This window comes from Lepidochelys kempii, chromosome 4 (genome assembly GCF_965140285.1).
Source record: "Lepidochelys kempii isolate rLepKem1 chromosome 4, rLepKem1.hap1, whole genome shotgun sequence".
Classification (NCBI taxonomy): domain Eukaryota; kingdom Metazoa; phylum Chordata; order Testudines; family Cheloniidae; genus Lepidochelys; species Lepidochelys kempii.
The window spans coordinates 57,233,729-57,255,163 of record NC_136383.1 but is presented as its reverse complement, the minus strand read 5'-3'; the positions used below and the strand labels follow the sequence as shown (position 1 = coordinate 57,255,163).

At 44.8% G+C, this 21,435-nt stretch overlaps 1 long non-coding RNA gene across 1 annotated transcript in view; it reads left to right on the top strand.

Moving 5' to 3' along the window:
* Positions 1–21,435, top strand: part of LOC140910451 (uncharacterized) — a 24,417-nt gene extending 2,982 nt beyond the window's left edge. Inside the window, exons 2-3 of the long non-coding RNA XR_012158593.1 lie at positions 18,833–18,932; positions 20,670–21,435. This is a non-coding gene — a long non-coding RNA (uncharacterized LOC140910451). The remainder of the gene's footprint in view (positions 1–18,832; positions 18,933–20,669) is intronic.

The following is a 21,435-nucleotide window of genomic DNA, read 5'->3' as shown; positions in this document are numbered from 1 at the left end:
AGTCTGTAGTATAGACCACAACAGGAGTCAGAATTTCAACGGAGTACTCGTTGAACCCTGAGGCAGGAAGGAAGAATTGGATGGACAACTACAATGTATACCCAGTCTTTGACAGCTAAGAGCCTGCTACCCGCCCCCTGTCCCCCAACTTTTTTGGGGAAAGTCCATTTTATTTTATTACTTTAATATTGGCAAGTAGCTCATCAAAGGGAGCTTTATGGGAACCTAGATGAAACATATCCCATTTGCAGGTATCAACCAGAAACTGCAGGCAGATAGATAAGTGGGATTTTCTTGGAGCAGAAATAAATACTTATCTGCCACTAATTAATAAATTTCTTTAAACTCTAAGTTCTCAACTATTAATAGAAACCAACGAGTACAGAATTAAATGATATTTAATAATAGCCACTATGTACAAGAAGTTTACCTCTTATCACTATTCTCAATGTTCCTATCCAGGACTGAATACATTGCCTCCTTACCAGTATTTCAGTAGTCAACTCATAGGAAATCTATTATTGATGGGGCTTCTATAATTCAAAACTCTCTTCTTTTCTTTATTATACTTTCATCTGATCCATGAAAATTCATGCCAGCAGATGTTAGGTATCCAGTTGCAGTAAGTCCTGTGTTCTGCTTTAACTTATGCAGTCTACATAACACCACAGGGAAGAGTAAGCAAGGTCAGCCATATATAACTTTAATATTAAAGAGTCCATATATGCAATTGGTGATTTGTTAGAATTTCATCTGCCCTGCTGTTCCTCCCCCCAATACTAGAGATCTAGAGCGTCTGTGTATTTTTTCACTGCATGCATCCGATGAAGTGAGCTGTAGCTCACGAAAGCTTATGCTCAAATAAATTTGTTAGTTTCTAAGGTGCCACAAGTACTCCTTTTCTTTTTGTGTATTGAATGTTTAGGCAGGTCCTGGTTTTGAACACACATCCTGGTGTCTTTTTGTGGGGATAAAACTAACTTTGTTCCCAGGTTTTGCTAAACCACCTCCAGACTCTGCCTGAGGGACCCATGCACCAGCAGAGCCACTGAAATTAACAACAAGTTGGCAGAGCCCATAATGAATCCAGGACCATTTTTATTGGACTGTTTACATATTGCCATACTGCCTTTCCTCTTCCAAGATCTTCTAGTGAGCCCTTTCACTCCCCTCAAGCCAACTTCCTAACACATAGGTCCTGATTCTTGGCTCTGCTATGGCTATGTTGCTAATGGCTCCAGGGTACAAAGCACCTGTAAAGCCAGAGAATCAGGCCCTAAGAAGATTATCCTTGTGTAATGAGTGTCCTCAAGTGACAGATCCAGCAAAGCAGCTCAGTGACACTCCCCTCTCAGCATCAGTGCAGGGAAAATTCCTTGGGAAAGAGAATGTGACCAGGATAGTCCTATATCCTAGCAATGCCCTGATTCTGGAATGGCTTCTTGGGGCCACAGGTTGGCAGGTTTTAATACAATTATTTTAAAACAGTTTTACTTTGCCTGCATTGGCCAGACAAAATGTATTTAAACAGTTAGCAGGAGTTACTTTAAAGTGATTCTATTACTTTTAATTGTAATTGAGTTAGTAGGTGACAATGCACCTAGCCCATGAGCTACTATATTAGTCTTTCAAGCAAAATGGTACTATAAAAGTACTCCAGGTAAACTCTGACTCTTTGTTTCTCCCCAGTCGAAGCCTAGGGAGGATCTTTCTAAATTAAAGGGCCTGATTCTCTACTTCTTTCCACTTGGTTAGCTTTTTATTCCCACTTTGCACAAGTGTATATAGCTGCACAAGATGCAAGCAGCACAGCATCAGACCCGAAGAGTTCTTATTGGTAAGCAGAGCTCACAGAGTCTCGTTTGGTTGTTGCAGAAGTTTTTTGTTAGTATCCCCCTACCCCAAAAATAATTGTCCATTTCTAGGAAATATCTGATATCAGCTGTATTACTGTCCGCTTTAGGGCATCACACAGTTCTCACTGCATAGGTGGCACGTGCAGGTGTCCTCCGTTTGGGGAGACTCATCCGTGAGTGCTGGAAGCAACCTAGGAGTATGCTGGGGGGCCTCCAGCATCAGAGCCATGGCCCTGCCTTCAAGGCCCTACCCCTGCTCCGCCTCTTCCTGCCCCCTCCCAAAGCCCCCCACACCTGCTGCTCGCTCCTCTGGGGGTGGGGAGAGGAGGCATGGCTTCATCACTTATTTCTGTCTTAGGCTAGCGATTGGGGGCCAGGGAGAAAAGCAAGCAGCGGGTGCGGGGGAAGAGACTTGGGGAAGGGGGCACAGAGGAGTGAGTGGCAGGGGGAGCCCTTGGGAAAAGAGGCGAGGTAGGGCAGGGCGCAGGCAGGCCACGGTCCAGGTGCTGTTGTCCTGCCCCCCCCAACTTCTATGGAGCTTGGCTTCCAGCACTACAAAAGCAGTGGCAGGTCAGCGCACCTCTGGACAGGTGACCTGCGCCACATCCATGACATTTCCCCCCGCATGGCCAGCTTTTTTTGGGAGGTTTACCCTCCCCTGGCCTCTTATATGTGCTGCCCATGGGTCCTTGTTCAGTTTCCTGAGCTGATTCTGCATTCCACAGACATGACAAATGTGTGGAGGAGGGTAAGGGGTAAGAATAAGCTGAAGAAAACTGCATGCTCTTTGCTCACCCAGATAATTTGGTATTTCAAAACAGTAAAAAGCACTTCTCACCATGACTAAGGCCTGATCTACATTACACAGTTGGGTTGATGTAAGGCAGTTTATGTCAACCTAATTATGTCAATGTACACACTCAGCTCCCGCCAATGTAACTGCCCTACCACACCAACATCATAATTCCACCTCCACAAGAGGCGTTGGGCTTATGTTGGTGTAGCATCTGTTTAGGCACTGCATTACTTAACATCACCCAAGCTGGAGCCATGAAATTGATTAAGACAGCTTGGCAGGTGGAACCCAGCTGTCCCCAGCTCCCCACTCCCAGACAGGCTGCGGCCCGCAGAATCCCCTTTGGGAGCTAAGAAGCCTGGGAGGCTGCACCGCCAATCCCAGCTGGGAGCTGAGGCCCGGGGAACAGCTGGGCTCCCGGCAGGAATTGCTCTGAGCAGAGAGTCCTGGCTCTCTGCCCTCCACGATGCCCCTCTTCTGTCAGTGGAAGCAGCTGCAGTGGCTGTAAGTCAACCTAACATAGGTCAACTTACGGCTGTAGTGTAGACATGCCCTAAGTTGCAAATTGAACAATCAGAGACTCCTCTAAGCATTACTACTTATTGTAAACCAGAATTAAAGTAAGGTTTATGATCTCTGTCTATAGGGTGCTCTATTGCAAGTGTTATAAATAAAATCAATTTCATTAGGAAACTAGCTGCAATCAGCTGGCTGGGTGGAAAAAAGTAACCACATGGTAACCTATGGTAACCACACAGGTCCAGAGCATCTCCTCCCCTAAGGAAAAGGAGGGATTCTGGGGGACACTCTTAATGAGTTGCCCTCCATGATGGTGAAGTTTGCCATCCCCACTGTGGAAGGATTTCAGGTGTCTCCTCCAGAAAAACATTCCACTAAGGTCTGTGCAGGCCTTTGGAGATCTGCAGGAAGTATGCTCTCTGCCTCCACACTGGTTCTGGGGCATCTCCCGCTCCAGGTTTCTGGCACTACTCTTCTAGTGAAATTGCTCTACAGATCTTCCCCAGGCACTTTGACCATGATAGTTGGGATCCTTGGAATTCTATGCTAACTGTTTCTAGTAATTTTCCTGGGGCAGGTGAGAGCATTCACACACATACCCCAGGCTTACCTACTCCCAACCCAGAGTCACTCAGTCCTTGACCAGAGAACCTTCTGTAGGTTAACACGAAGGTGGCCCATCCCATCCCAGCACAGATGGATAAGCATAGGGAAGGCCCTTTCCACACACAGCTCTCAAGTATACAATCTTGCCCTTGTGTACAGCATTTAATCAGCAGGTATTTTCTTTTCAAATACACTTCCACTGTTGGTCATGCTTATCCTTTTGGACTTCCAGCCTGAATAAAATGGTTGGAATTCTTTTTTAAACATACTTCTTTCAAATTTAACCATCCTCCCCTGCTAATTTGCCAACATCTCTCTACAGTACAATATCTCTGAGTCCTTTTCTCCATAACCTGATCTCTTCTTGGGCCCCAGTATTATTCATTCTCAGAATCTCATTCTTGCATAGAAATCCTCCTCTCCCGTAGTTTGTGTTGACTCCCTAACCATTGAAGTTCATTCCTGCTACAGCAGTTAAATGTTGTTTTTTTTTAAATAAAGTAACATAGTTCAGAAACCTTGTCTAATAAGTTTCAGTCCATGGTGAATTTTTAATTATAGACAATATATGAATGTGTGAAAATAAGGTTCTTAATGGAAGTTGTCAGGGTTCCTTCCCCACTCTGAACTCTAGGGTACAGATGTGGGGACCCGCATGAAAGACCCCCTAAGCTTATTCTTACCAGCTTAGGTTAAAAACTTCCCCAAGGTACAAACTTTGCCTTGTCCTTGAGCCGTATGCTGCCACCACCAAGCGTTTTAAACAAAGAAAAGGGAAAGACACCACTTGGAGACGTATTCCCCCAAAATATCCCCCCAAGCCCTACACACCCCCTTTTCTGGGGAATGCTTGAGAATAGTATCCTAACCAATTGGTTACAAAATCATCAAAGACCCAAACCCCTGGATCTTGGAACAATGGAAAAATCAGTCAGATTCTTAAAAGGATTTTATTTAAAAAAAAGAAAGGTAAAAATCATCTCTGTAAAATCAGGATGGAAAATACTTTACAGGGTATTCAGATTCAAAACACAGAGGATCCCTCTCTGGGCAAAACCTTAAAGTTACAGAAAACAGGAATAAACCTCCCTTTTAACACAGGGGAAATTCACATAAAACAAAAGATAAACTAATCCGCCTTGCCTGGCTTACCTATACTGGTTGCAATATTGGAGACTTGGATTAGGATGGGTTGGAGAAGATGGATTTCTGTCTGGCCTCTCTCAGTCCCAAGAGAGAACAACCACGTAAACAAAGAGCACAAAACAAAAGCCTTCCTTCCCCCAAGATTTGAAAGTATCTTGTCCCCTTATTGGTCCTTTGGGTCAAGTGCCAGCCAGGTTAGCTGAGCTTCTTAACTCTTTACAGGTAACAGGATGTTGCCTCTGGCCAGGAGGGATTTTATAGCACTGTATACAGAAAGGTGGTTACCCTTCCCTTATATTTATGACAGAAGTGCTAGCAGAATCTGAGCTACAGTGGTGGGAGCGGTGTATAAATATACAAGAACCTTTTCTACGGTCAGCACACTAACCAGTAGAAATCCTGGTTTGTTTAACATATATTTTTCAGCCCCCGGATGCAAACCTAACTGCAATGATGGGCCTTCCTTTTTACCTGTTTGTATCTTGCTTATTCACTGAAAAATAGTAAGATATATCTTCTAATGTGAACAGGTCAGGGTCCCTACCCCTCTCTCAAAACAGCACATGTATTTATGCACAAGCACATACAACTTCCTCTGGTTTCCCTTTGTTCTGATCTTAAGAGCAGTTCAATATAAATCTCATCTGGTTGTTTCTAAAGCCTCCTGTCTGATAATTCAGTCCCAGTACCTCAGACAAAAAGCATAAAAATCCTGTGAATGAGACTCACCTGGTCTGACCGACTGCCAGGGCAAGTCAACAGAAATAACTAGTCCAGGCGCAGAAGACCTCTGTACAGGGTGCCAGAACTCGACATTCTGTGTACTTTAAAGAATGGGTACTGGGCACATTCACTTCTGTTAGTATTATATGTGGCAGGTATTAATATTGATGGGATTTAGGAGTCAGATATATTGGTATTGTGCATCTGTAATCTAGATCAGTATTTCTCAACCTTTTTGAAACCAGAGACCAGCTTGCTGCCTTCCTAAACTGGGCTAGGGATATCTCAGGGACTGGTGCTGGTTCACGGACCAGTCATTGAGAAACACTGATCTAGATGGATAGCAACATCTCAGAGATGACTACAACCATCAAAAAATAAATGTTCAGGAAAGCCCCACAAGTATTTTGAGATCATTATAAGGGATCCTTCTGTCACTGTCATAGACTATTTAAGGTTCTGTCATCATCGTCTTCATTCCAAACCCTGATTTATTTAGTTGACTCTGAGAATTTACTGTAGTCTGAATTTTGATATAGAAAACCTTTTTATCTTTCCTCTGGTGAAATTTTCTCTTACCTCCTTGGCTGCTCTGGGAATCTCTCTCAAGTACATCAGAATCTTCACATCTCCTTGTTTGGGGGTATAGTTTATTTCTTCCTGCATGAGTCACCACTAAAAAAAAATGTCTTTGAATTCTGCAGTGATAGAATACTAAGAGAATGTAAACACCAAGTATTGGTTCAAGTCCACTGCTATATCAGGACTCCTCTTATCCAACATTACCCGTACTGTTCATACTGATTCCAAATGCAGTGTTTCTAAACTAGTCATATGTGAGGAGTTTTAATCCATCAGGAGTAGGGATGGACAATACTAATAAACATGACTCCTAAATCCCATCAATGAAACACATTCTCTCTACTGTGCTAACCTATGTGAATATGTACAATTTCACATCCCGAGAGCTGTATAAGTGTTCCATGTGATTTCATTTTAAGTATTTTGCTTATATGATTCAACTACTTAAACAGGAATTTTCCAATGGAGCAAATGTGTTTGTGATACAGAACACATTTTCACATGTCCTTTTTTATACAGAGTTTCCAAAGATACTTTGGCATGAGTCTGCAGCATTCAGTTGCAGGTCACTTGCCAGGAATATCAGTGTATATCTCATTCAGTCATTTCCCTGCTATTGCAGGGGCTTCAGGCACTAGTGCACCTCGGTCCCTTCTACTCTTTGTCTACGGCACAGAATAGTCTAGTCTCCTGTGGTTTAAATACTTTGGTTTAATTTCGCTTGTTGGGTTTAGCATGTGGGTGATGTTCGTAGCCTGTGATATACTGGAGGTCAGACTAGATGATATAACGGTCCCTTCTGGCCTTAAACTCCACAACTTTATTGAGAGTCAGATGTGAGACATTGATCTTGCAACTGCCTTTAAATGAGTATACTCTCTACATCCAGTTGGAGTCCCACTTACAACAGTAGGGTAGGGTTGCCAACTTTCTATTGGCACAAAACTGAACACCTAGCCCCACCCCTTCCCTGAGGCCCAACCCCCTGCTCACTACATTCCCCTTCCCTCAGTGGCTTGCTCTCCCCCACCCTCACTCACTTTCACTGGGCTGGGGCAAGAGGTTGGGGTGCAGGAGAGAGTGAAGGCTCTAAATTGGGGTGCAGGCTCTGGGGTGGGGCCAGAAATGAGGGATTCGGGGTGTTGGAGGGGGCACCAGGCTGGGGCAGGGAGTTTGAGTGTGGGAGGGATGAGGGCTCTGAGCTGGGGGTGCTGGCTCTGGGGTGGGGCTGGGAATAAGACGTTTGAGGTACAGGAGGGGGCTCCAGGCTGGGGCTGAGGGATTTGGAGTGTGGGAGGGGGCTGCAGGTTGAGGCAGGGGGTTGGGGTACAGGAGGGGGCTCCAGGGGTGGGGGGGTGAGCCTGAGGGTTAAGGCAGGGGGTTGAGGTGCAGGGGGGTGAGGGCTCTGGGTGGGGGGTGCAGGCTCTGGGGTGCAGGAGGGGGTACAGGCTCTGGACTGGGGCTGGGGATGAGGGGTTTGGGGTGCAGGAGGGAGCTCTGCATTTTGGGGGGCTCCGCATTTTGGGGGGTTCAGGGCTGGGACAAGGGATTGGGGCATGGGCTTACGTCAGGTGGCTCCCGGTCAGCAGTGCAGCAGGGCTAAGGCAGGCTGCCTGCTTGTCCTGGGGCACTGCGCTTCACCCCAGAAGTGGCCAGCAGGTCCAACTCCTAGGCGGGGGAGGGGGAGTCATGGAAGGAGGCTTGGCAGTGCGCGCCGCTCTCTCACACAGGCACAGCCCCCCCACAGCTCCCATTGGCTGGGAACTGGCCAACAGGAGTGCAGAGCCGGTGGAGCAGTGTGGCGCCCCCATCACCACACCGAGGAGCCGGACATGGTGGCTGCTTCCGGGGCGCAGTGCGGTGCCCCACAACAAATAGGGATTAGCCTGCCTTGGCTCTGCAGCACTGCCAACTGGACTTTTAACGGTCTGGTCGGTGGTGCTGACTGGAGCCACTAGGGTACCTTTTTGACTGGGTGTTCTGATAAAAAACTGGACACCTGGTCACCCTACAGTAGAGGCACTGACTTCCCCTCGGCCCGGTGGGTGTTGGACCCGCCACCCCCCCCCCCGGCCCACCCCCATTCCACCCCTTCCCCCAAGTCCCCGCCCCTTCTCCGCCTCCTCCCCTGAGCATGTTGCGTCCCCACTCCTCCCCCTCCCTCTAGGGAAGTTCTAAGCACCACCAAACAGCTGTTAGGCAGCGGGAAGCACTGGGAGGGAGGGGGAGTAGTAGGGACGCGGTGCACTGGGCGGGGGGAGAAGGAGGCTAATTTTTCCTGTGGGTGCTCCAGCCCCGGAGCACCCATGGAGTTGGCGCCTATAGGTATCCACCTAACAGAAGCAGTCGTAGGATCAACAACTTCTCTGTATCTTATTTGTATGAAATAGTCACACCACATACATACATATACATATTTTTGATAGACTGAGAGGAAGGATTCCTAGGTGGTTAGAGCAGTAGTTTAGGACTTTAAAGACCTCAGTTCACCTTCTCTGCACCTTGAAGTCTTTAAACCATGATTTGAGGACTTCAATAGCTCAGACATAGGTGAGACGTTTATTGCAGGAGTCGGGGGGTGAGCTTCTGTGGCCTGCATTGTGCAGGAGGTCAGACTAGATGATCATAATGGTCCCTTCTGACCTTAATATCTATGAGTCTATGAGTCCAAGTCACTACTTTGCTCCCAACTTCCTGTGTGACCACAGGCAAGCCAGTTAACCTCTCTGTGCTTCAGTCCCCATAGCATCTCCCCTACCTCACAGGGATGAGATGAGGATAAATACGTTAAAGATTGTGAGGTGCTCAGGCATTCTGATAATAGGGGCTAAGACAGATGGATTTATGTCAACTTTGTTAAAGAAAACAGTATTCCCAATTATGCTGGAAAAAACTTTTTGTTTATAATCAATTCTAAAATAAAGTTGAGCTACGCATTATGAATTTGGAACTCCACACAATGTTCTGGCATTGTCCTAAATACAGTCATTCCTTTTCTGCTTTGTTGCTGGAGTAGAAGTGTTTTGGTATGAGCTGGCACAGTGTTTATCGCTTTAATTGCAATGCATTGTCTCCTTGCATGTTCTTACTCTGATTTTTAATTGTACTTGGAAGAAAAGTGTGCTTTAAATAGCACTCCACAGGGAATGGGTACATGGTGTCTCTTAATTGTTACTTTCAACTTGTTCATTGATATGCAAATTAAACGGGGGGTGGGCATGATTGGTTCCAGTGGTGGAGAATCTTGTACCAATTATAAATTCTACTTCAGTACCTGCTAATATGCAGATTTCTCTTTTTTTTTGTTCCTAGAGGTATTTTTGTTTTGTTTTGTTTTTTATGTACTGTATTTTCCACTAGAAATTTTACCTCCAACCCGCAGTTTAAAAAAATGCTTGCAGGATTTTGCTTTTGTTTTGACCAAATAATTAACATTTATGTATTTTATCTAGTGCTTTTACTGAAGGAAATACAGTGTTTGATTTTCCTCTGTAAGACTACAGTTGTGCTGACCAGAACAGGTTTTGCTGATCACATACCTCTTTAAGAGAGCTCTATTACTTCTGTGAAAGTTATGTTCTACATTTTCCTTAAAGCCTCATACTGCTCCAAAGGATGACTATGAAAACGGTACTGTGGTGCATCCGTTTATTATTTCTCGCTGATTTCATATCATATTTGCTGACTTTACAAGCTAAGAACTGGGGAGGGGGGTGTTAGTTTGTTTTTCCTAATGCCCAGGTGGAGCTAATGGTACAATTTTGCCTCATGATGCTTTATTACTGGTAAAGATGCACAAGATAAAAAGAACCCCATCTTGACTGTCTGAGCCCAGGGTGAACTTGTGGGGTTAGCAATTAGTAAAAACATCTTTTTACTACAAACTCAGCAAATTTGATATGGAAATCACTCAGCCACCAGGATATGGAGCCGAGCCGACCCCCCCCCCCCCAAGCTACTTTTACTATCACTTTTGACAATAGAATCACATTTTAAATAGTTCTGCAATAGCATTGATTATTTACTCCATCACTGTATGGGAATGGTTTCCAACATACAGCGTTTGGCACAGAAAAAATCTGACACTTTTCATACGTATCCTCCTTCACCCCCTTCAAACTGAGAGGAGGAAATGTGGCCTGCCCCCCCTTTTCGTTTTTAAAGAGACACGTATAGCTGATACCAATTTGCCTAATTGCAGATTGTGCTGTTCTGCTATAATGTAAACACTGGAAAAGAATAGATTAGTCATCACAATTAACATCAACACATTTCAATTCCAGTAATTGCTTTTTTCATTTAGGAATAAATATTTCAAAATAAAGGATAATATATTTTTTCTCAGTGGTCACTAATGGCACACAATATCTCTTGCCAATCGAACTAGTTAAATGGATTTGCTAAGTGAAGACATAAAGAGTTATTTCCTCAATGAGAGTTCATTGTCCAATAGCAGAATGAGGGGTATGACATTGCACATTGTATCCACTCCTGGAATCATTAACAACTTTGGGTTTTAGGCCTCTAATAGCACAGGTATATATATGGAGCAATGGAACGTACAGTTATTTTCTAAGGGCCAAATCCCAAAGTCCTTACTCTGTTTTTACTCATTCCTTACTTAGGGTATGTCTACACTACGAAATTAGGTCGATTTTATCTAAGTCGATTTTTAGAAATCGATTTTATACAGTCGATTGCATATGTCCACACTAAGCTCATTAAGTTGGCAGAATGCATCCTCACTACCTTGGCTAGCATCGACTTACAGAGTGGTGCACTGTGGGTAGCTATCCCACAGTTCCCGCAGCCTCCACCATTGGAATTCTGGGTTAAGCTCCCAATGCCTGATGGGGCAAAAACATTGTCACGGGTGGTTTTGGGTACATGTCGGCAGTCACCCCTCCCTCCCTCCGTGAAAGCAACGGCAGACAATCGTTTCGCACCTTTTTTCCATGCAGATGCCATACCACAGCATGCATGGAGTCCGCTCAGCTCAGCTTACTGTCACCTCTGCCGTTGTGTCCTGGGTGCTGCTGTCAGCAGACGGTGCAGTACAACTGCTAACCGTCATCATCCACCGCTTCCGCTGCAACTCTGCTCTCCTGGTGCCATGAATCCACCTCACAGGTCCTCTCGTCGTTCTGTATAAATATCTATTCTCGTGGCATCCGTTGTCATCCACCGCTTCTGCTGCAACACTGCTCTCCGGCTTTCCTGGAGACGCCATACCACGGCAAGCATGGTGCCCGCTCAGCTCACCGCTGCTGTTGTGAGCATTGTAAACATCTCGTGCATTATCCTGGCGTATATGCAGAACCGAGCTAAGAGATGCCAGCACAAGGACGATTTTGATGAGGACATGGATACAGATGTTCCTGAAAGTATGGGCTGTGGCAATTGGGACATCATGATGGCAGTGGGGCTGGTTTATACAGTGGAATGCCAATTCTAGGCCCGGCAAACAAGCACAGACTGGTGGGACCACATAGTGTTGCGAGTATGGGATGATTCACAGTGGCTGTGAAACTTTTGCATGCATAAGACCACTTTTCTGGAACTCTGTGAGTTACTTTCCCCCGCCGTGAAGCACAGGAATACCAAGATGAGAGCTGCCCTGACAGTTGAGAAGTGAGTGGCAATAGCCCTGTGGAAGCTTGCTCCGCCTGACTGCTACCAGTCAGTCGAGAATCAATTTGTAGTGGGGAAATTTACTGTGGGGACTGCTGTGATCCAAGTAGCCAATGCAATCACTGACCTTCTGTTATCAAAGGTAGTGACTCTGAGAAATGTGCAGGTCATAGTGAATCGCTTTGCTGCAATGGGGTTCCCTAATTGTCGTGGGGTGACAGACGGAACACATATCCCTATCTTGGCACCTGACCACCTTGCCAACCAGTACGTAAACCGCAAGGGGTACTTCTCAATGGTGCTGCAAGCACTGGTGGATCACAAGGGACGTTTCACCGACATCAACATGGGATGGCCGGGAAAGGTGCATAATGCTCGCATCTTTAGGAACTCCGGGCTGTTCGAGCAGCTGCAAGAAGGGACTTACTTCCCAGACCATAAAATTACTGTTGGGGATGTTGAAATGCCAATAGTTATCCTTGGGGACCCAGCTTACCCCTTGCTCCCATGGCTCATGAAGCCGTACACAGGCAGCCTGGACAGTAGTAAGGAGCAGTTCAACTATAGGCTGAGCAAGTGCCGAATGGTAGAATGTGCCTTTGGATGTTTAAAAGCTCGCTGGCACTGTTTGCTGACTAGGTCAGACCTCAGCACAATCAACATTCCCATTGTTATTGCTGCTTGCTGTGTGCTCCATAATATCTGAGAGAGTAAGGGGGAGATGTTTATGGCGGGGTGTGAGGTTGAGGCAAATCGTTTGGCGTCCGATTTTGAGCAGCCAGACACCAGGGTGATTAGAAGAGCACAGCAAGGTGCGCTGCGCCTCAGAGAGGCTTTGAAAACCAGTTTTATGACTGGCCAGGCTTCGGTGTGACAGTTGTGTATATTTCTCCTTGATGCAAACCCTCCCCCTTTGTTGATTTTAATTCCCTGTAAGCCAACCACCATCCCCCCTTTGAAATAAAGTAACTATTGTTTTGAAACCATGCATTCTTTCTTTATTAATTAAAAAATAAAGGGAGATAACTGACAATGTAGCCCGGGTGGGGGAGGAGGGAAGGACAAGGCCCAATTGCTTATTGTAGCCACACTACAAATCAAAACTGTTTGAATGACAGCCTTCTGTTGCTTGGGCCATCCTCTGGAGTGGAGTGGAGTGTCTGGGTGCCCGGAGCCTCCCCCCCCACTGCGTTCTTGGGCATTTGGGTGAGGAGGATATGGAACTTGGGGAGGAGGTCAGGCGGTTGTACAATGGATGCAGCAGGGGTCTGTGCTGTTGTTGGCTATCCTGGAGCTGCACCATTCACTTCATCATGTCTGTTTGCTCCCCCATTAGCCTTAGCATTGCCTCCTGCCTCCACCCTTCGCTCTCCTGCCTCTGCTCTTTGTGCTCACTTAATGCTTTCCTAGCCTGTAACGCTGAATGCCTCCATGCATTCAGCTGTGCCCTATCAGTGCTGGAGGACTGCATGAGCTCGGAAAACATGTCATCGTGAGTGCGTTTTTTTTGCCCTCTAATCTGCGATAAACTCAGGGACAGAGATGATAGGGGGAGCCTACAAACATTTGCACCTGGGCGGAGATAAAAAGGAAGAGTAAAATTTAAGATGATACATTTCTGAGAGCAAAAGGGAGACTCTTTCACAGTGAATCAAGCAATTCACAGCAGACAGCATATGTTTTTGTTTTAGGTACAAGGTCGCATTTTGCCTTTGATATTGAGCACCTGCCGGTATGGTGACACATCACACACGGCTGGGCAACAGAATTCGGTTTCAATGCAGCCATGGTAAGGCAAAGGGTGTGCGGGGTTGGCTTCTACACATAACATGTGGGAATGGTTTCAAACTGCAGCGCCATCCTTTCCCATAGCAAGCAATGGGTTGGGTTTCACATTTAAAAGGAGGGACTGTGGTTTTCGGGTGGATGTGCAGCACACACCTCCCCTCACCCCACTGCATGGCTATTCTCTGGGATAATCCCTTTTAGCCAAGCGCAAACAGCCCAGCATGAATGGGGTCCTTTTACTGTTCCCTTACAAAAATTCCCCTATTTCAACCAGGTGACCATGAATGATCACTCTCCTGAGGCTAACACAGAAAGATATAGACCGAATGTTGCTTGAATGTGACCCAAACCCAGGACCATTCGCTACCATGCTTTGTGCTGCAATGATTCCAAAATACTTTCAGAGTACCTCCAGGAGAGCTTCATGGAGATGTCCCTGGAGGATTCCCGCTCCATCTCCAGACACGTGAACAGACTTTTCCAGTAGCTGTACTGGCCGCGAATGCACCCCAATTCTTCAGGGCAAATCAAACTTTAAACACTATTGCTTTCAAACCCTGTACTGTAGTTACAAATGTGCGCTCACCAGAGGTGCCTTCTCCAGCTTCAGGGTCGGGGATCCCACCTTGGGTGGGTATTGGCTCCAGGGTGATGAAAAGGTTCTGGCTGTGGCGGAGAACAGATTCACCCCTTGCCTGCTGCACATTCTCCTCCTCCTTGTCCACCTCCTCTTCCTCATCCACAAAATCCTCCTCCATGTTGCGTGAGACTCCTCCCTTGCAGGTGTCCATGAACAGTGGTGGACTAGCGATAGGGTCCCCTCCTATAATGGTATGTAGCTGATTATAGAAGCGGCATTTATGGGGCTCTGACCCGGAGCGACCGTTTGCCTCCTTTGTCTTTTGGTAGACTTGCCTCAGCTCCTTAACTTTCACACAGCACTGCTGTGTGTCTCTGTTGTAGCCTCTCTCCAACATGCCCTGTGAGATTTTGGCAAATATATTTGCATTTCTTCTTTTTGATTGGAGTTCTGTCTGCACAGATGCTTCTCCCCATACAGCAATCAGATCCAGTGCCTCCCTTTCGGTCCATGCTGGAGCTCATTTGCGATTCTGGGGGGACTGCATGGTCACCTGTGCTGCTGAGTTCACCACGCTGACCAAACAGGAAATGAAATTCAAAAGTTCCCAGGGCTTTTCCTGTGTACCTGGCTAGTGCATCGGAGTTCAAAGTGCTGTCCAGAGCGGTCACAATGGAGCACTCTGGGATAGCTCCCAGAGGCCAATACCATTGATTTGCATCCGCACTACCCCAAATTCGACCCAGCAAGGTCGATTTTAGCTCTACTCCCCTTGCCGGAGAGGAGTAGAGAAGTTGATTTTAATAGCCTTTTAAGTCGACGGAACGGGGTTGGTTATGTGGACGCATTCATTTTAAAATTGACCTAACGCGGCTAAATTTGACCTAACCCCGTCGTGTAGACCAGGCCTTCGGCAAGAGTTCCATCCTCAGTATTTAAAAATTGATCAGCAAGTGTAGGTGCAGCTAAATTATAAAATCTGTTACAATTTTGTATCTGTTTGACTACATCTTTTGTTAAAAGGATAAAGACAGTTTCCACCATGCTGAAAATGTAATCTGAACAAAATGCTTCTGACATTTTCATGTAGGTTCTATTAAATGATTTGAACAGGTGCGCACCCACCGAGTCAAAGCATTTTCAGGATCTAGCCCTTCATTAGTGCATCTTTTTTATCTAAATGGGACCATTGGAATTGCAAGATTCCTGTGCATAATAATGTAACAAAGTACTATAAATGTTGTGCCAAAGTACAGTACTGCCATATCATACTAATATTCTTATATCATGATTCTTCTAGTATGCCGTGCATAATGACAGGTTTCAGAGTAACAGCGTGTTAGTCTGTATTCGCAAAAAGAAAAGGAGTACTTGTGGCACCTTAGAGACTAACCAATTTATTTGAGCATAAGCTTTCGTGAGCTACAGCTCACTTCATCGGATCCGATGAAGTGAGTTGTAGCTCACGAAAGCTTATGCTCAAATAAAATTGGTTAGTCTCTAAGGTGCCACAAGTACTCCTTTTCTTTCTGGTATGCCATGATTCTTAGGCTTTTCCTTGATTTGGTAATGAATTTACATCTTATAATAGCAATTGTATGTAAATCTCTTTTGCTAATAACACAATTCAATAAGCTAGAAATTGCCTTCATTTTACCCTTTGGACTATGCTAAACTCCAGGTCTTCTGTTATTGGTGGAACACACATAGTGTTATGGTTATAAGAAGCACACTTCTGACACCATGCTACATTTTATTATTCTTTATTTTAAATTATACAAAATACAAACAATAAATCCTACTACTACAATAGCAGATTCCTGGTTGAAGGCATCAGACCACTGTAAATTGATGCAACTTCAGTGGAATTATATTCACCTACATCAGGGCTAATTTTTGACCATATTGTCTTTGGTAAAAACTAGATTGTAAGGAGGGAACAGTGGAAAGATCAGAGGCAGGTATCTGCTGGGGGTTTGCTGGGGGTTGTCAGGGGAGATGATAATGAGTTCAACACTTCACTTCAAAATTTAAACTCAGCTATGTTCCTGTCAACATCAGTTCTTGCAGCCCCTTGGGTTCTCTTTGGACATCCCCCAGCAATAGCCAGGTCTGAGGTAGCATGCCGCAAGATGGTGTTATAACATGTAGAACCACTTCTGTCACACTGGAAAAAAATTCTACATTCTTGGAACAAAATGAAAAAACAACAAACCAACTAAAACAGGAATTGGAGTATTTTTAAGACAGCCATCAATATAACAATCTATATTAGTCATGATTCCTTGAAAAGAAAATATCAGATTTCATTTTTGCCAGGAGGAAATGAAAATGTCACATATGGTAATATAACAGAGGCATGGAGTTTACAGTAGTGACGTCTGTTTATAATCACTTCACCTTTACACGTGTAAATGCACAGAAAGCAGAACACAAGGAAGGAGGTTTTACAACAGATTTAAACAAAAGAACATCTAGGCCTCCCCATAAACTTGCCTAACCAACTTTGAAAGGAGAATGGAGTTGAGTAGGCAGGTTAATGGGGTGATGTCTTTACATATGACAGATGGCCATGTTAGAACAGAAAGTTGCTCACCTCATTTTTTAAGGTTTTATTTATAGACGCATTGCTCATAGTAATTTGATTAGCAGTATTTTATTAAAACATAGAAGCAATATCCACTGAAACGGAAGTTTTAATTGGCTGGATTTTTACATTATGATGAAGTGGAAATAATAATAATTAAAATACAAACTGAAATTTTTAGAACTGGGGCTCCCTTGTAAACATCCTGACCTGCTCATTTTGGGTTGCAAACAGCACAAAGTGCTTACTGATTTGCAAGCTCATAAAAACAAAGAAATTGAAATATACAGAAGGCAGCAAGCTTTGTTTTATGATTTAGAGAGCTCTTTACTGTTTAAATTTGACAGAGTAATTGTCCAGAAAATCTGAAAGAATTTAAAAGTCAAGAAAGGCAAGAGTTTTAATTATCACTAACAAAATCTATTTTTATATTACAATGGTAGCGGTGTTTGGAAAAATAACCTCCTTGGTGATACTTCTCCCCTCCCCCGGATTTACAGAAGTGTAAAATTTGGTATCAATATCATTTATCTGTATCTCACTTACATGAAATCTTGTTATCCAGATGGAATCATGTACTCGAATGGGGATTAAGGTAAATGAGGATTTGATGAGCAAGGACCACTAGCTAGTGACCTTAAGGCTATCTGGCCCAGAAGACACAAGAAAGTGAAGCTGTAGCTGAAATCATGCTGTGTCCTTTTGAGCCAGACCAGCACCCCAGCTATCTGAACCCCTTTATTATATAAAGATTTCCAGTGCCCACCGGGACCTTTAGATAACCAAAACTGTACAATAGTTGCACTCACTCTCCTCCCCCTTATGAAAAACTGCTACTCCAGGATACCTTATAGGATTAGATTTAAAGAAAACAATTTGTGCTGTACTAATCCCTGATTTATCTTGTTCTTTTGGAGTGCCCTGATTTCTTATTGTGGTTTCCCTTGTCATCTGTCTATCCAATCCTCTGAAGTGCAGTACATCTCTATCTGATACAGACCACTGGCTAAAAGGAAATCACAGAATACCTCACTGGCCCATCCAGGGCTGGCTCCAGCTTTTTTCCGCCCCAAGCGGCAAAGAGAAAAAGAAGAAGCAGGACCTGTCGCCGAATTGCTGCTGAAGACGCAGATGTGCTGCCCCAATCATGGACAAAGTGCCGTCTCTTTCTCTTGGCTGCCCCAGGCACCTGCTTCCTTCGCTCGTGCCTGGAGCCAGCCCTGGGCCCATCAGAGAGCTGGGAACCCCTGAAAATACAAGTTAGGACCAGAGTCCAGAAGAAACATTTTTTCTCAAAATCTTTTGTAGGAATGTAGCATTTATGAAGGCTACTAGATTGACAGGCCTGGAGAAACCCTGCAAGGTCTTCTTGTAATTACCAGTGTTGAAGTACCAATAAACTGAAAGTATCCAGACCTACCTAACCTACAGTACCTGACAGAGATCCTGGGGTTTGTGAAAGAATGTGCAAGATTCTGTGGGAGCAGGAGGATATTTGGAATATCAGGTGAATAATCTATCTTCCCAAAAATATAGAAAATGGCAGAGACTTACCCTTTTGCTCCCTCACAGGCATGCTATTAGGCATGGACGTCTTTTTTTGGGGGGTGGGATGGAGGGGGTGGGGAGGGGGCATTTCCCCCACAAACTGAAAGCCTCAGGCAGGCACAGAATTTGCCCCCCTACGCATTGGCCTGATTGGAGCTGCCATCCGAAATAAAGAAGTCAAACTATGCCTATGCTATTTGGGGGCATTTTTGCTGTCCAAAATCAATGTTCTGAGGCTGAGAATATGTTCTAGCTCATTAAAGAAGCTGTAGGAATGCCTTACTGACCAAGAACTCTACTTATTGTGCTAAGAGTTAATAAATCTCATTTTCAGACTCTTGATCTTCTCCCTGTTTGATTAGGGGCTGTGATTAATACAGAGTTCAGCCCACTACTGGGATTCTTTGCTATATACCATGCCATCCTGGTTGGTGGAGTTCAGTTAATTCTGGATCTCTTAATTGTTCCAGGTCCCCAAGAGAACTTTGGATTCAATACTGGCAAGTAACATGCCCCAAAACACAGCAGTCTCATAAAAGTGATTCTGATGACAAGCTACTGTGGCCGAAGGTGAGTGCAGGGCATTCTGCATGGTATGGGATGTTATGGAGAGTTGCCCTGAGCACAGCTTACATTTTTGTCCAAGTAGTTGCTGAGGGGCATAGAAGAGCATTGTGGGACTGTTCTGGGAGGATCAAATTAGCAGGTGCAGGTCCATGTCCATTGCCTGTACTTTTTGTTTACATTAGCAGTGAAAGAGTTGAGGCCTGGCATTTATGCAATTGTAACAGTTCTTGTAATGCTTGCGAAATGTTTAGAGCACTTTCATACATAGACACAGCAGGTTGGATTCTGAACTATGCACAAGAAGAGCTTGAACCTGGGTGCTGGAACTAGGCGTGCTTCTACAAACCCTGGCTTGAAGTGGATTCCGTTATATACAGGGTTTACAGTTTGGCTCTCAGCACCCCCACTTATAAAAATTGTTCCAGCACTCCTGAGCTTGGGTGCTGGAGGTCATCAGGGAGTCTGCTGCAGTTTCCTGATTCTATGTAACTAGCCACCAGTTAGAGCTGCCTGAGGAGCATTTCTGACATACACCGTCAGCATATAGCCACCCTGTGACCTTACACCAATGGATGATCAAGCATAAAAGAGCTCTGATCTGCCACGCCCCCACCAGCTCCTTACCTGTACATCAGAGTGAAGGGTTGTCTGGGGCAGGAGGCAGCTTTGCCACCTCTATGCTAGCAGAGAGTCCCCCTGCAGAAGGTGCCCTCTCCACTGGCCAGCCCTGGCTAGAATAGGGCCATTCTGAGACAGGGCAAAGTGACCATAGTAGATTGAAGAGTCTGGTCCAATGTGTTTTGCAAGCCTTCCAGGTGTTCACATAGTACTGTAAACACCAGAATTCTCTAGTGTAAACTGGCCTAGGCTCTCAGAAGTCTAATTTTCCTTCCAACTACATTTTCCAAAGATTTTGGTCTATAGCTCTTGCTGCTATTCGCAAATGGAACGGGTTCAGCTGAGCCCATAAGTCTGTAGGTTGGTGCATGGCAGCCTTACAAATGTCACAGTTATGTATTGTTGTTCTAATTTCTGGTAATAGCATTACAATTAATTGCTTTGGGTGACAATATGCCAACATGGCATTTGAGTCATCGTATGGCATTCAGTCAAATTACCCCAGAGAAATGGGAGAATGGAACATCTCTCTACTCTCATATGTATGACACAAAAAATGGTACATACAATATTAACTTTGGTAATTATTGAGATTGCTTGGCAGTACCAACAAGGAGTACAAAGGCAATGGCACAACAGAATTTGACACTCCCTCACCTCATGACATTAGGCTCAGCCTTGACCTGCTCCTGGCTCTGTTCTAACATCTCTCCAGAGACCTCTTATTTTTTGTTTCCCATGGGCTCCCTAAATCTCACACCTCCTCCATAGCTGGCTAGGCTCCCAGACCATGCAGTTTTCTTTTTTTCAGTTAATCCCAATGCAGTTTACCAGATCACCAGTGGATTTATGATTTCACAACAGGGGTGGAGGTAGGTGGGACCAGTATGTAAATAATTATGCAAATGAGTTGCATCTTCACGAAAGAGTGAATTGCATGATATCTGATGTTTTAAACAAGCAACCATCTTCAGAATCCTGGCTGCCTTGCAAAGTGGCCAATTGTAATTTTCCTATCTATTTATTAATGGCTTGAGTAAATGCTCAAAACAAAACACCGAACCTGCTCCATTCAGTTGATCCTTAGTCACTTTAGTTTGACTATGGTTTTTCCCCCCCCAGGTATAATCATGGAAGTGTGGAAAAAGAAGGTTCCTCAGCAGATGTAATCAGAGGCAGAGGAGGAAATACATGTGATGATTATAGAACTCAAACAAGAGACACTATAATCTAGGCAGAGCCAAGCAACACCTGCTCTTCTCTTGCCTTCTGCATCCTTAGTTCTCATTTCCACTTGATCCTTTCTCATTTCCTCCAGGTCTTCTCTCTCTCTCCCCCTCCCCACCCCTTATGTTTCCTTCTTTCTCCTGTCCACTGGTCCTTGTCTCTTTCTACCTCCATTAATCTGTATTCCCCTTGGTCCTCACCACTTAGGGAAAGAAAGAGACCTATCTGCCTTCACCTCACCCCAGAGATGCAGTCTCCTCCTTTCTGGAGCCCCCTGATCTCCTCCCCCACAGTACTATTTTCCTCCCCACTGAAGTCTGGTCTCCTTCAATCCTAATCGCTCCCATCTGAATTCTACCCAAGCTTCTCTCTACTGGTAGCTGCACTGAGAAGGAGCCAGGTTGCAGAGTAGGAAATAAAAGAAATAAAAATACTTTATCCCAACAACAACAATCTCCAAACCTTACCTTTTTCTTATATCTTCTTAGTCGCTTGTGTGTCTTGTCTGGGTAGGGATTTGCTTGAAGTTATTCAGCTGCTGCTACTCAGTCAAAGGAAGGTTAAGGGGAAAACAAATGGGCTATGTATGCTTTTCAGAGGTACCAATAGTCTCCAGCTGTATCTACACTAGCGAATTGAACCACTGGTAAGTGAATTGATG